At 42.6% G+C, this 13534-nt stretch overlaps 1 long non-coding RNA gene across 2 annotated transcripts in view; it reads right to left on the reverse strand.

Annotated features, from left to right (window-relative positions):
• Nucleotides 1–977: 977 nt before the first annotated feature.
• The window catches only part of LOC109271875 (uncharacterized), an 89388-nt gene continuing 76831 nt past the window's right edge, over nt 978–13534 (reverse strand). The window contains exons 2-4 of one of the 2 annotated variants that reach the window (XR_002082144.2): nt 11541–11596; nt 8572–8835; nt 978–6900 (exon numbers count right to left, since the gene is read on the reverse strand). This is a non-coding gene — a long non-coding RNA (uncharacterized LOC109271875). The remainder of the gene's footprint in view (nt 6901–8571; nt 8836–11540; nt 11597–13534) is intronic. The other variant, XR_008418562.1, reaches the window with a different exon arrangement.

A 13534-nucleotide genomic window follows, 5' to 3' on the forward strand; every position in this document is an offset into this window, starting at 1 on the left:
CAGAACAAGGCAGAGCTTGGAGTCAAATTGGGTGACCGTAAGCCCTCCAATCCAGAAATGTCTGAAGACAGAGCAGGAGGGCTCCTGGGGAGGAAGCCCCACCAAGCTGCTACCTCCCCCCGGAGGCTGGGCTCCTGTTCTTCATGTTCAGACCCCTAAAGGGGATGGACACTTGTTCATGTCTCCTTTCCTCTGTTGCCACCTCCATATTCTATCCCCATGGGAGGAGGAAAAACAAGGAGAGGAGGCCCAGCTGCCCCCACCTGCCCTCTCAGTGTTTGGCACCAGTGGCCACAGGGATGAGGATGGACCGGACTCTGGTGCAATGGGCTCGTACCTGGTCTCAAGTTCTGGTGCAAGGGTTTGGATCACGACTGCACTTGCTCCCGGGAGGACAGAGGGAGGCTCTGTTTACCAACATCGAGTCTCTGAACTTAGTCTAGTGACCTTTGAGAAGTCATTCTCTAATGGGAATAAGAGTTATGGAGAAGGAATTTTGTTATCTTCTACACATATCTAGGTCATGTTTATGATTGCCAGATAAAACAAGTATAATTTTCCCCTCCCCATAAACTTAAGCAGACATATTGGAGAAACATTTTGTGCGTGTCTTTAGAAGATTGCTTATCTTTGTCTGGTGTCAGGTCACTAAAAAATGTGACGCCCTAGTAGTGAAAGCCCAGACCAGTTTTTGAACAATATCTGTATAGCTCTTAGATTTTATTTTATTATTAGTATTTTTGTTTAATTAGTAATTAGTAATTTTTGTTTATTATTAGTATCTTGTTCACCATACACTCCGCAACAGAACTAAAGATTCCCTGTCCCAAGGAAGCCTGCGATCTAATGATGCTATTGGGAAGTCACTGATTTTTATTTTGGATATTTTGCAAATCAAAAAAAAAAACTTAAATATGCATTTTAAGTATATTTTCATATAAATAGCCTATCAAGAAAGAAAAGGAAGAGCGATCAAATGCCAGAAGATCTTTTATTCTTGGAGTTCATTGTGCTGCCATAACAAAAAGGATTTTGTTTTACTTTGTTTTTTAAAGCAATCACAAACACATCAAACATGGTGGTAGGGAGTAAACCTATAGGACCACTTTATAAGGAGCAAGAGTACTTGAAAATTATCAATATTCCTTTCAATTTAGAGACAGTTTGGGTGCTCTGAGTGAATGAATGTGAAGGACTAATGCATAAACCCCGTTTTTCAGTTAGTCTTGTAGCAGCATGCTCAATTACATGAGGAAATAAGCAGCGTTTAGAGAGGTGAAGAGTCCAGTTGATTTTACCCAGAAGGTTCTCCCAGAGCGGTTGGGAAGCAGAAGAATGTAGCTTCTTTCTTACCATCTGGATTGGCTGGAAAGCCACCTCCACCAATGTGAGGAACATTGCTATCACTCCCTGATTCCCCAAGCCCTTTCATGATTCCCAAGGTACTAGAAGCCCTCAAGCCAAAGTCAATCAAGACACGGTGTGCTTCCCAGGGTCTTCTCTGCCCCATGCAAAATGAGAAAATATTTCTTATCTTGGTGATTTGCTTTTGGTCCATTTGAGAATCAACAGCCAGATGTGAAAAAGGGGATGCAAAATGAAGCCCAGATGTAAACATTGCTAAGATAGAAAACTGACATGCTGAGAGTCTTCATGTATGCATTCAAGGGTATAAATGAAAACTTACCTTTGGGACACCCTGGTTATTTTGGAAGAAACAGTTGGGTAGCCCTTCCTCCCTTATGCTGGTTAATATGGTAGCAGCTGACCCTATGCCCCCATTTCAGAACATCTAGGGAGTAAATTTTGTTCACTGCTATATCTATAGTATTTAGAGCAATGGCTGGTACAGATTAGCTGCACAATAAATATTTGTAGGAATGAATGAACGCTTAATCAAAGGAGGAAATTCTCTCATGCTGCCAGGATAAATGTGGGGCTGAGAAAGATGTTCTGAGAACCCGGCATGAGAGCTTGACAGGCATTTTCCTATAGAAGCAACATTGTACATAGTGATTGGGAGTTCTTGAAATTGTGCTCTCGGTACCATGGTTACTGCAGGCACTTATGGCTTGACCTGAGGCCTTCATACAGTCTGTCATACTGTTTCCATGGGAAAACGCATCCGAGTTCCAGGAATTGGCTGATAAGTGACCTTGACACGTACAAACCAAACTTAGTTGAGATCTGACTGAAATTCTGGTTTAGCTGTGGTTGTTTTGCAATCTGCTCACAAATAAGGCATTGCTAAGAAACACGAATGGCCTTTGTTCTTGTGATTAATTCCTAGCAGGAAGTGTGGTAGAGTATCAGGAATGTAGACTCAGATTTTATAGACCATTATGCAGCTATGATATTTCCTTCAGTGGCCCAGGAAGACCAGAGGATCTTAAATAAACCACAGAGGAGTCCCTCCAGTTATGTTAATACCTTAGATGCTCCGGCTGGACAGAATGTGGCCCAGAAACATCATACCTGGCCACCAGCAGTCATGACTTTCAGGGAGATTCAGATGGAGCAGAGCAAAATCAGGGTATCCTCTCAGAAAATCATAAGGTTGGGCACGAGGCTGCTATCTGAGGGACAGCTGGGCATCATACATAAGGAACAGCACTGTCACATATTGATGCTGGTTTGAAGGGATATGCTCCATGTAGCCTCATTCAGGCTCTCCTGGAGTCTGGAGTTGGTGTGAAAAGCAGGCAGTCTCAGACAGCACCTGTGTTGAGGTCACAGACGTCCAGGTGGCAGTCTGGCACCTTGTTCTTCTGCATGAAGACCCTGGAGCCTCAGGGGAAGGTAGAGAGTCTAAATCTTCATAAAACGGCCCTAAAGCAGTGTCACCCTCCTGATGGAGGAGCTGATACTGGCTTTGAGAGAGTTCCAGACTAACTCAGATATACTTTCTGGGGCATGAAGAAGGGGCTGGCAGGTCTTGGCCAGGGACAAGGACAATGTTGGAATGCACTAAGCAAGAAAGAGATTTAAAAAAATTTTTTTTAAATGTATTTATTTATTTTTGAGACGGAGAGAGAGACAGAGTGTGAGCAGGGCAGGGGCAGAGAGAGAGGGAGACACAGAATCCGAAGCAGGCTCCAGGCTCTGAGCTGTCAGCACGGGGCTCAAACTCATGGGGTGTGAGATCATGACCTGAGCTGAAGTCGGACGCTTAACCAACTGAGCCACCCAGGCGCCTCAGCAAGAGAGATTTTTAAGTAATTGGACAGGTTATAGGGTCTCAGCCAGGATGTCAGGAATCTAGGTACGGGTGAGGGACAGCACTGACTTCTTTTTTTTTTTTTTTTTTTAATGTTCATTTATTTCTGAGACAGAGAGACAGAGCGTGAGTCGGGGAGGTGCAGAGAGAGAGAGGGAGACACAGAATCCAAAGCAGGTTCCAGGCTCCAAGCTGTCAGCACAGAGCCCGCCACGGGGCTTGAACTCACAGACCGTGAGATCATGACCTGAGCTGAAGTTGGTCGCTCGACCGACTGAGCCACCCAGGCGCCCCACTGACCTCTTGAATAAAGGCAGTATCGGCAGTCACTGTGTCCCCATCAGAAGCTCGTCTGGTAGTGCAGTTGCAGTGACACTAGTAGCCTTATGCATGGGCAAGAAGAAAGCCATGAAGGGCACAACCAGCCTGAGCAGAAACACCGACACTATGTTAGCCTCATTGTCAGGTAGGCGCTCCTCAGGTGGTGGTGAAGATGGGCATCTATAGTGCCAAGTTCATATCGCACCAGCTTTGTCACCAACATGGGAAGAGTATTCCTCTTCCCCAAGAGGACCCGTGAAAGTTCCAAGCTGATGCTCATCGGCCCTGCATGGGTCATGTGGTATGACTGTGACCTTGATTGGCCAGGCCTGGGGACAGGTGACCACTTTCAAGCTCTTGGACTGAGATTGGGGGGAGAGGTGATTCCCCAAGAACACCTGAGTTCCTATCATCTAGGAGGAGAACATGAGTGCTGAACAGCAAAAATCTCACATTTCCACATTTCCTGACTTACAAATATGTGATTGCGTGTAAGTTAAAGCCAGAACCTAAATGAAGAACCAGTCACTTAAGGCCTTCATGCAGCTGCCAATGTTCCTAGAAAGTGAAGGGGCCTCCCCTGACCTGTTCTGGCACATTTCTTAAGATACAGCATGCTCAAGCACTCGGCTCTGGGAAAAATAACCACGTGATTAACAGACATATGGACTGGAAGCTGGGGGAAGGGCAGGCAGGAGGTTAAGAGAGAAGCCTCGTGGGCAGTATTACTTAGCATAAAGGAGGAAATGAAGCAAGAACTGAAATCATGAGGTGGGTTTTTTTTTGTTTGTTCTTTGCAAAAAAAAAAAAAAGATGCAGCATCTACGTTAATCTATAGCCTTATGAAAACCCAAGTAATTTCCGTTATTGTGATATTTTTAGGTGGCAGTGACCTTCTTGATTTCTTCTTTATCATTTTCTGATTTTTGAGTTAATCTAATATGGCAACAGATTCTTCCTGATCAGGTAAAGTTCCTCTCATTCTTCAATGGTACCCCTTCAAAGAATCTTTCCAGATTCATGTGGGGAGGGAGCTTTTTTCTCTCTTCCTTGTCAGCATTTCTGCTTTTGGACATGCCACTGTGGTAGCACTTGCTCTGTTGCACAGTGATTTCTTTCACCTGGACAAGAAGCTCTGTGAGACTTGAGGTGTGGTATTTGACTTCCCTGAAACACATAGTAGGACAACACTTCCTTCCATGTAGGGCTGTTGCCAGAATTACATCAGCTGATGCACGAAAAACACTTAGCATGTTGGGGTGCCTGGGTGGCTCAGTTGGTTGAGGGCCCAACTCTATATTTCGTCTTAGGTCATGATCCCAGGGTCGTGGGATCAAGCCCCGTGCTGGGCTCTTTGCTGGGCTTGGGGCCTGGAGTAACACAGTTCTGGTCTTAATCTGTTAGGCACCAAGGGACCAAATCCTATCTGCAACCTTAATGAGGATCCCTGACTCAAGATGCAAGTGATGAGGCAGTGAAAGAAATGCGGGGTATGTCCTTCTTGAACACGGGTTTGGACTCAACTGCCTGCACGGATCACTACCTTCCTTGGGAAATGGGCACACATTTAGCAGATCTCAGAGCCAAAACAGTTTCTGCAGCTTGTCCTAGATGGAGTATCAAAAAAAAAACAAAAACCAAAAAAACCCCACCTGTCCCAGGGCGCCTGGGTGGCTCAGTCGGTTGGGCATCTGACTTCGGCTCAGGTCATGATATCACCGTCTGTGGGTGCAAGCCCTGCATCGGGCTCTGTGCTGACAGCTCGGAGCCCGGAGCCTGCTTCGGATTCTGTGTCTCCCCCTTGCTCTTCCCCTCCCCCGCTCAAGCTCTGTCTCTGTCTCTGTCAAAAATAAATAAATCTTAAAAAAAATTTTTTTTTTAAAAATTAAAAAAAACCCAAAACCTATCCCTGTATGAGTAGATTTGGTTCCTCAGAAACTAATGAAACTAACAGGGAGACTTGAAGGGGATGTGTGAAAGGGGATGTAGAAATGAACTTGAGATAAGAGACCCAACTGGGCATTGTAATGTCTGTAATATACTTTAAAATATTTTACCACAGGCAGAGTGTTCTTATATACCAGAGTTACGTGATAGCCTAGGTACTATCGTTTGTCCTAATTGAGAATTTACATCCTAAGGTGGAAAGCCAGCACTCTAATTAGGAAACCTGTATTCCAGAAACAGCTACTGCAAAAGCTTCCACTATCTTTATCTCTGATCAGCGCCAGACAATTTATCAGCTGACATAATTAATGTTAGAAATAGGTTTCTGCTGATGAAATTGGTGGCTTTCTAATTAGCATAATGGATGCTACCAATCCAGTTTCATCAGTGAGATTACTAGTGGCGAAGATAATGTGGATTTTAGAGTGGGTCCCTGCCCTAGCTTGACAAGAGTACAAAAAACTAGCTAGTCCTGTAGCTCTTAATGTTGCAATCCTATGTTCAGAGTTGAACTCCAAAGATTCTAGTTGCTTGGTGCTTATAAGGTTAATTTAATTCTGCTCTTAGAATATTGTCATGCTTTTCTGAAACGGTGATGAGATGTCAGAAGCTGTAGCAGCCATGCCTTAACTATGAAGGACAAAGCTAACATGTTGAGTGTATTAATTTAGCCAATACTGCTCTGTGAAAGGGAGGTATATACAAAATGTCCTCCAAAGGCCAAAGGGGCTGTAAGACTGAAGAATAAGGCCAACAAGCACAGCTTGTCAAGAAATGATTCATTAAAGGAACTTATGGAGAGAAGCATGTCTTGGGTGGTGGCAAGAGGATATCTCTGCGACCCCACCTCCTGTAAGATCTGTTTTGACCTGTTTTCATACCTTAGAGACTGGGAGACCACCCAGGAGGAGAATGTTTGAGAATCATAGTCATATCTCCAGAGCAGATCAAGGATGTCATGCTCCAAGAGTGTACTTAAGGGTGTGGTTAAACAAAAAGGAAGAATTTGGGGGGTGGGTGCTGTGCTCAAGAAGGCTTCATGTCACAGAGGAGTCATCGCGGTGGATTTGTCCAAGATGACATCAATCTGGTTCACACAAATACTCCTTAACAAATTATCCCAAAACTTAATGGCTTAAAACAACAAAAATCTCTCATGGTTTCTGTGAGCCAGGAATTTGGGAGAGGTTCTGGCTTAGGAGTTTCCCATGAGGTTGCAAACACATGTTGGCTGGAGGTGTACGTATTTGAAGGTTTGACTGTGGCTGAAGGACCCGCTTCCAAAATGGCTCACTCACATGCCTGGCAAATTGGAACTGCCTGCTGGCGGGAGGGCTGAGTTCCTCTCCATGTCAGCTTCTCCGTGTGGCACGGGCTTCCTCACAATATGTTGTCAAGGTTCCCAAGGAAGCATCCTGAAAGAGAGAGCCAAGTGGAAGCTGTATGCTTTCGGTAATCTGGTTTCACATAGCATCACTTCCACCTCACTCTGTTGATTAGGATTGACAGTCTACAACCCCTACAACATAGACACCACCTCTCGGTGGGAGGAACATCAGCCTCGTTGCATGAAAAACATGCCATAGAAGAAATATATAGGGGTGGCCATCTTGGGGAAATATCTGCCATACTGCCCTAGTCTGCTTGAGCTGCCATAAAAAATACAATGGGCTCTGTGGCTTAAACAACAAATATCAATCTCTCACAGTTCTGGAGGCTGTAAGTCCAAAATAAGGGTGCTCAGGTTTTTGGTGAGGGCACTCTTTTTGGTTGTCTTCATATGGTCTTTTCTTGGTATGCGCACATGGAAAGAAAAATACCGTGTCTCCTCCTCTTTTTTATAAGGGCATTAATCCCATAATGAGGGTCCCACCCTCATCACCTAATCTAGTCATGATTACCTCCTGAAGGGCTCACCTCCAAATACCATGACATTGGGGTTAGGGTTTCAACAGAAGAATTTTTGGCGGGGGGGGGGGGGGGGAGGACACAAACATTTAGTCCATAACATACAATAAGTACAGATGGTAGAGAGAAAAGATAGAAAATGCTATGTCCTGGGAACCATCATCATGCTTCTAAAATAATCAACTTGGGAAGCATTTCAGGATGTCTCATTTCTAAGACAGTACATTTTCTTTATTGATTAATTTGGGTATTCTCTTACTGTATTTTACATGGTATAAAAGCTAGAGCAAAAGACTGGGCTCAAATTTTCCTAAGGCCACTTAGATAATATGACTTGATCTAAGCATTTAATCCCATCCACTTATTCAACAGATACTTATCAATGGCCTTCAATGTGTCAGTCAGGTACTGTTTAAGATGCCAGGGATAGAATAGTGACTAAAACAGAAACTCCTGACATCATGTAGCTAACACTCTACTATGTGTTCTGTGGTCTCTCTGTGTGTGAGTGTGGTGGTGGTGTGAAAAGTGGCAACTGAGAAAGCAGATAAATAATTAAAATTATGCGAGTGGTGAGGAGTGCTGTGGAGAAAAGTGAAGCAGGGAAGGAGGCTAAGGTGGCAGGGAACATCCTCATGAAAAAGGTGACATTTGAGTAAAGACTTGAGGGAAGTAAAGGAGTAAACCATGTGCAAAGGCCCAGGTGGGAACAGACCTGTGTGTCTGGGGAGCATTAAGTAAGTCAGTATACCTGGGGACTGAAAAGAGTAGGAAATAGGGACAGAGAGCTCATGGGGAGGTTGGAAGAAATTGTATCATGATATGGGAAGCCATTAGAGCTTTTGATTAGAGGGTTAATATGATCTGACATACTTTTAATAGGATCACTTTAGCTGCTGTGTTGAGAATGAGATCGAAGAGGGGCAAGGGTGGAAACAGGGAGGCTAGTTGGAAAGCTACCAAAATAACTCCTGTGAGGAACTATGTTGAAAGATTGGTAGCAATGGTGGTGGCAAGAAGAGGTCAGATTCTGGATATGTTTTGTGAGCATTTTCTGACCGATTGGGAGTGGGGTATAAGAGAAAGAGAGGTGGCAAGGATGACCACAGGTTTGGGTCTGAGCATTTCTAACAAGAGTGTTTCAGATTTCTATTGCTGCATAACTAGTCATGTCCTACCTTGGTGGCATAAACAACAGCATTTGTTTTGCGCACAAATCTGCAGTTTGGGTAGCGCTCTGAGGGAACAGCTTGCCTCTGATCACTCAGTGTCAGCTGAGGCAACTCCAACGTTGGAGGCTTGTTTCTTCTGAGAGTTCGCTCGCTCACATATGTGGTGGTTGATGCTGATTGTTGGCCACATCTATATGTGGCCTTTCCATGTGGCTGCTTGGCTTCCTCATGCCTTGGTGTCTGGGTTCCAAGGTTCCAGGGGTGAGTCACCTCAGAAAGAGAGAGAGCCAGGTGGAGCTTGTACCAAAAACTTCTTTCCTCAAAAGTATTTTTTTAATTCCAGCATAATTAAAATACAGTGTTTTTATTAGTTTCCGATGCACAATGTAATGATTCAACAATTCTATACATTACTCAGTGCTCATCACGATAAGTGCACTCTTAATCCCCTTCACCTATTTCACCCATCCCCCCACCCACCTTCCCTCTGATAACCATCAGTTCTCTATATTTAAGTTTTTGGTGTCTCTTTCTTTCTTTGTTCATTTGTTTCATTTCCTAAATTCCACATGAGTGAAATCATATGGTATTGTCTTTCTCTGACTGACTTAATTCAGTTAACATTATGCTATCTAGATCCATCCATGCTGTTGCAAATGGCAAATTTTATTCTTTTCATGTCTGAGTAGTATTCTATTGCATATATATACCACATCTTTCCAGATCTTTTTTTTAAGTTTATTTATTTATTTTGAGAGAAAGCATGAGCACAGGAGGAGCAGGGGTGGGGAAAGAGAGAGAATATCTCAAACAGGGTCCACACCTGTGGAGCCTGAGGTGGGGTTCGAACCCACGAACTGTGAAATCATGACTGGAGCCAAAATCAAGAGTTGGACGCTTAACCAACTAAGCCACTCGGGTGCCCCTATACCACATCTTTATCCTTCATCTGCCAATGGACACTTGGGTTGCTTCCATATCTTGGCTATTGTAAATAATGCTGCAATAAACAGAGGAGTACATATATCTTTTGAATTCGTGTTTTTGTATTCTTTGGGTAAATACCCAGTAGTGGCATTATTAGGTCATATGGTAATTCCTATTTTTATTTTTTTGAGGGACTTCCATACTGTCTTTCACAGTGGCTGCACCAGTTTGCCTTCCCACCACAGTGCAAGAGGGTTCCTTTTTCTCCACATCCTTGCCAACACTTGTTGTTTCTGTGGCTTTGATTTTAGCCATTCTGACAGGTGTGAGGTGATATCTCATTCTGGTTTTATTTGCATTTTCCCGATGATGAGTGAGGTTGAGTAGCTTTTCATGTGTCTATTGGTCATCTGAATGTCTTCTTTGGAGAAATGTCTGTGCATGTCTTCTGCCCATTTTTAAATTGGGCTATTTGGTTTTATGATGTTGATTTGTATAAGTTCTTTATATATTTTGGATACTAATCCTGTATTAGATTTGTCATTTGTAAATATCTTCTCCCACTCAGTAGGTTGTCTTTTAGTTTTGTTGATTGTTCCCTTTGTTGTGCAGAAGTTTTTATATTGATATAGTCCTAATAGGTAATTTTTGCTTTTGTTTCTCTTGCTTCAGGAGACATACCTAAAAAAAATGTTGCTATGGCTGATGTCAGAGAAATTACTACCTGTGCTCTCATCTAGAATTTTTATGGTTTCAGATGTCACATTTAGGCCGTTGATCCATTTTGAGTTTGTTTTTGTGTATGGTATAAGAAAGTGGTACAATTTCATTCTTTTGCAGAATTCTTTTGCTGTCCAGTTTTCCTAACACCATTTAAAGAGACTTTTTCCATTGCATATTCTTGCCACCTTTGCCAAAGATTAATTGACCATATAATCATAAGTTTATATATGGGCTTTCTGTTCTATTGATCTACGTGTCTATTTTTGTGCCATTACCATATTGTTTTAATTACTGTAGTTTTGTAGTGTATCTTGAAATCTGGGATTGTGATACTTCCAGTTTTGTTCTTCTTTTTCAAGATTGATTTGGCTGTTTGGGGTCTTTTGTGTTGCCATACAAATTTTAGGATTATTTATTCTAATTTTGTGAAAAATGGTGTTGGTATTTTGTGTATCAAACTTATGACATCACCATGGAAGTCTTGCCTCACTTCTGCAACATTATGCATCAAGGCAATTACAAAGTTCTGCCAAGAGTCAAAGAGAGGGAAAGAGACTCCATCTCTTGATGGGGAAATGGCAAGAGCACATGTGAGTGGATATATTGTTGTGTGATTTATTTTTGGAAAAAATAAATAGAATAAAATAAATGAAATAAATCTTCTACAGACAAAGTAACATATTTATTGACATGAAGAAGGTTGGAGTGGGGTGAGATCAGAAGCTGATATTAGGAGTTTGAGATAATTCTGACATGCCCCTTGGCATTTGTTTTCTTTTTTTTTTTAAATTTTGATTTATTTATTTTGAGAGAGAGAGAGAGAGAGAGAGAGAATGAGAGAGAGCAGGGAAAGGGCAGAGAGAGAGAGACAGAGAGAGAGAGAGAGGGAGATGTGGGACTTGATCTCATGAACTGCAACATCATGACCCAAGCCAAAATCAAGAGTTGGACGGTTTAACCAACTGAGCCACCCAGGCACCCCATCCCCTTGCACTTTCAAATGGAGAAGTCAGATAGGTAGGTGGATATGTGAATTTTGAGGTCAGGGAGTGTCATCAGTGTTAGTATTTAAAATCAGAAAGGCAGATAATATGACAAAGGAAGTGAGTATAGATAGAATGTGATCCAAGGATTGAGTTCTGGGGCACCCCGACATTTAGCAGTAGGAGAATGTGGGGATTAGGAGAGAATGGGGATATGGTTTGGTACCCTGGAAGCCAGGTGAGAGAGGTATTGGAGGAGGAGGCAGTGGGCCAGATTTTTCAAAGTCTGGCAGTTTATGATTCTGTGATGATAAACACCTGAACAGGTATTAGTTTTCTTACCTCATGCTGTTAGGCTCCATCAATTCAAATTCTTGTCTCTGTTGGACCAGAAGCTTCTGAAAGGCAAGGATACTGGCATTAGTCATCTCTGGACCCTCTAAGGAACTATCATCATGTTTCCCACACAATCGATACTTAATAAGTGAGGGTGAACAGAAACTGACAAAAAAGAGACACATGTGAGTTGAAATTCCTTAAAAGGGCAGTTATAAGCTTGAGAAAATATTCTCATTATTTGTGGTAGTTATGTTTCATAAAGTTTCTATGAACGTTGAATTAGCAAACACTGAACCACCCTTTCAATGTAAATACAGGGTTAGATTCCTGTGATCCTCTGGTCACAGCGGTTTCCTCCACCCATCAATATATAACCTTGTTTTATGTATGTTTCTGTTGAAAGACACCTTATTATATATACTGTTGATTCATTAACATTGAACTTGCAGCAAACAGCACCGTAACTCATGCCTGCACGGCGTCTAATGCACGTATTCTCTCCATAAGGCCCCTTAGAGCCTGGAGCTTTGCAATCTTGGCCAGCACGTCAGCACATCGCTTGGGAGTCATTTTAAACCACGAAATCACCAGGAAAAGACACCAAAATGTGAAAAACGTGACACTAAATAGACTGTGAAAAGGATGTTTATTTATAGGAAGAGAGTGGAAACAAGAAGGTAGAGCATACCGTTGTTGGAACTCAGTGGTGTTGCTCAGCTAGAAAGCCAGAAAGCAGTGCAGTGGGCGCCTCAAATTTCATGCTGTCTCTAGTGAGCGCAGAAGAACAGGGAGCGCTGATTTGGGGAGAACGGATACATTCTAGCCACTGGCACATTTGCAAATATGGAATCTGTGAATCATGAGGATGACTGGATCTACCTTGCGTGAAACTGAATGTAAAGGGCCAAAGAACAAGGGTTTCATAGCTTTTACCTTGGTACATCCATTTGGAAGGGGTCATAACTTCAGTACATTTTACCTTTCTTTCTTTCTTTCTTTTTTTAAATTTTAACTTTCAAGATGTCATTATTGCTTTGGGCCTTAACGCCTTACACAAATAACTCACATTATAGTTCATTTTGATTGCATTAATTTGAAGTCAGATTTTATTACTTTGAAAATGGCTTTACATTTCTGAGCCTACCCACTTTGGTCTGCCTTTTCTGCCTCTATTCCCATTAAGTGGATGGTCTGAACAGGTTTTTCTATTTGGGTATTGAGGTAACTGAACAGAATAAATTGGGGTCCTCACTTAACGTTCTTGGGGAAGACAGGCTCCTGCAGAGAGAGACTGTGTTTCAGGGTCTAACTTTGCTGTGGGTCACAGCCAAGTCCATCTAGGATTCCACCATAGCACAGAGGTGTTTGCCTGTGCAGGCTTTCAATACCGTGTCAGTGGCAATTTGCAGAAATTCCGTGCAACATTCAAAAGCCCATGAATGGGCCAGGTAGTTGAGAGTTGGGAAAAGCACAAACTGAATAATAGTATTTATGGAGACTGGACCAGAATAGTGCTGGCTCCCCCAGTAAAGGTGATCACTTCCCTCCCTGAAGATGCTATGAACGTCCCATGAAAGAAAACAGACCAGATGTGGCTTTAAGGGAGAAAATATCTTGATCTTTTGGTTTTAATAAGCAATTCCCTAAATAGCTAAATTAAATTTAAGAATAAAATGGAAAACAAAACTCCAATGTCCTTTAAAAATGCCCTTATAATTTTCCATGGGCCAATTTTTTATACAGTTAAGGAAAAGCAAATTTGTTACCTTTTCTGGCAATCTCAAACTCTTTGGTTTCTGATTCCTAAAAAAATTATTTAACTCATTGAAGAGTAATGTGGCTGCCTGATCAAATGCCCGCTGGCTGCTTGGAGCTGGGGATCCCTCTGGAGAGGCTCAAGGGCAGCCCCAAGGGCCTGGCTCTGAGTGCAGTTCCTGTCGGAAGCTGCCTCAAAGCAAATGCAAGATAAGCCAGGAGCTTCTGTGGGGAAGACAGCA

The sequence above is a fragment of the Panthera pardus genome, unplaced genomic scaffold (assembly GCF_024362965.1).
Source record: "Panthera pardus isolate Hobbes unplaced genomic scaffold, ASM2436296v1 HiC_scaffold_11, whole genome shotgun sequence".
Classification (NCBI taxonomy): domain Eukaryota; kingdom Metazoa; phylum Chordata; class Mammalia; order Carnivora; family Felidae; genus Panthera; species Panthera pardus.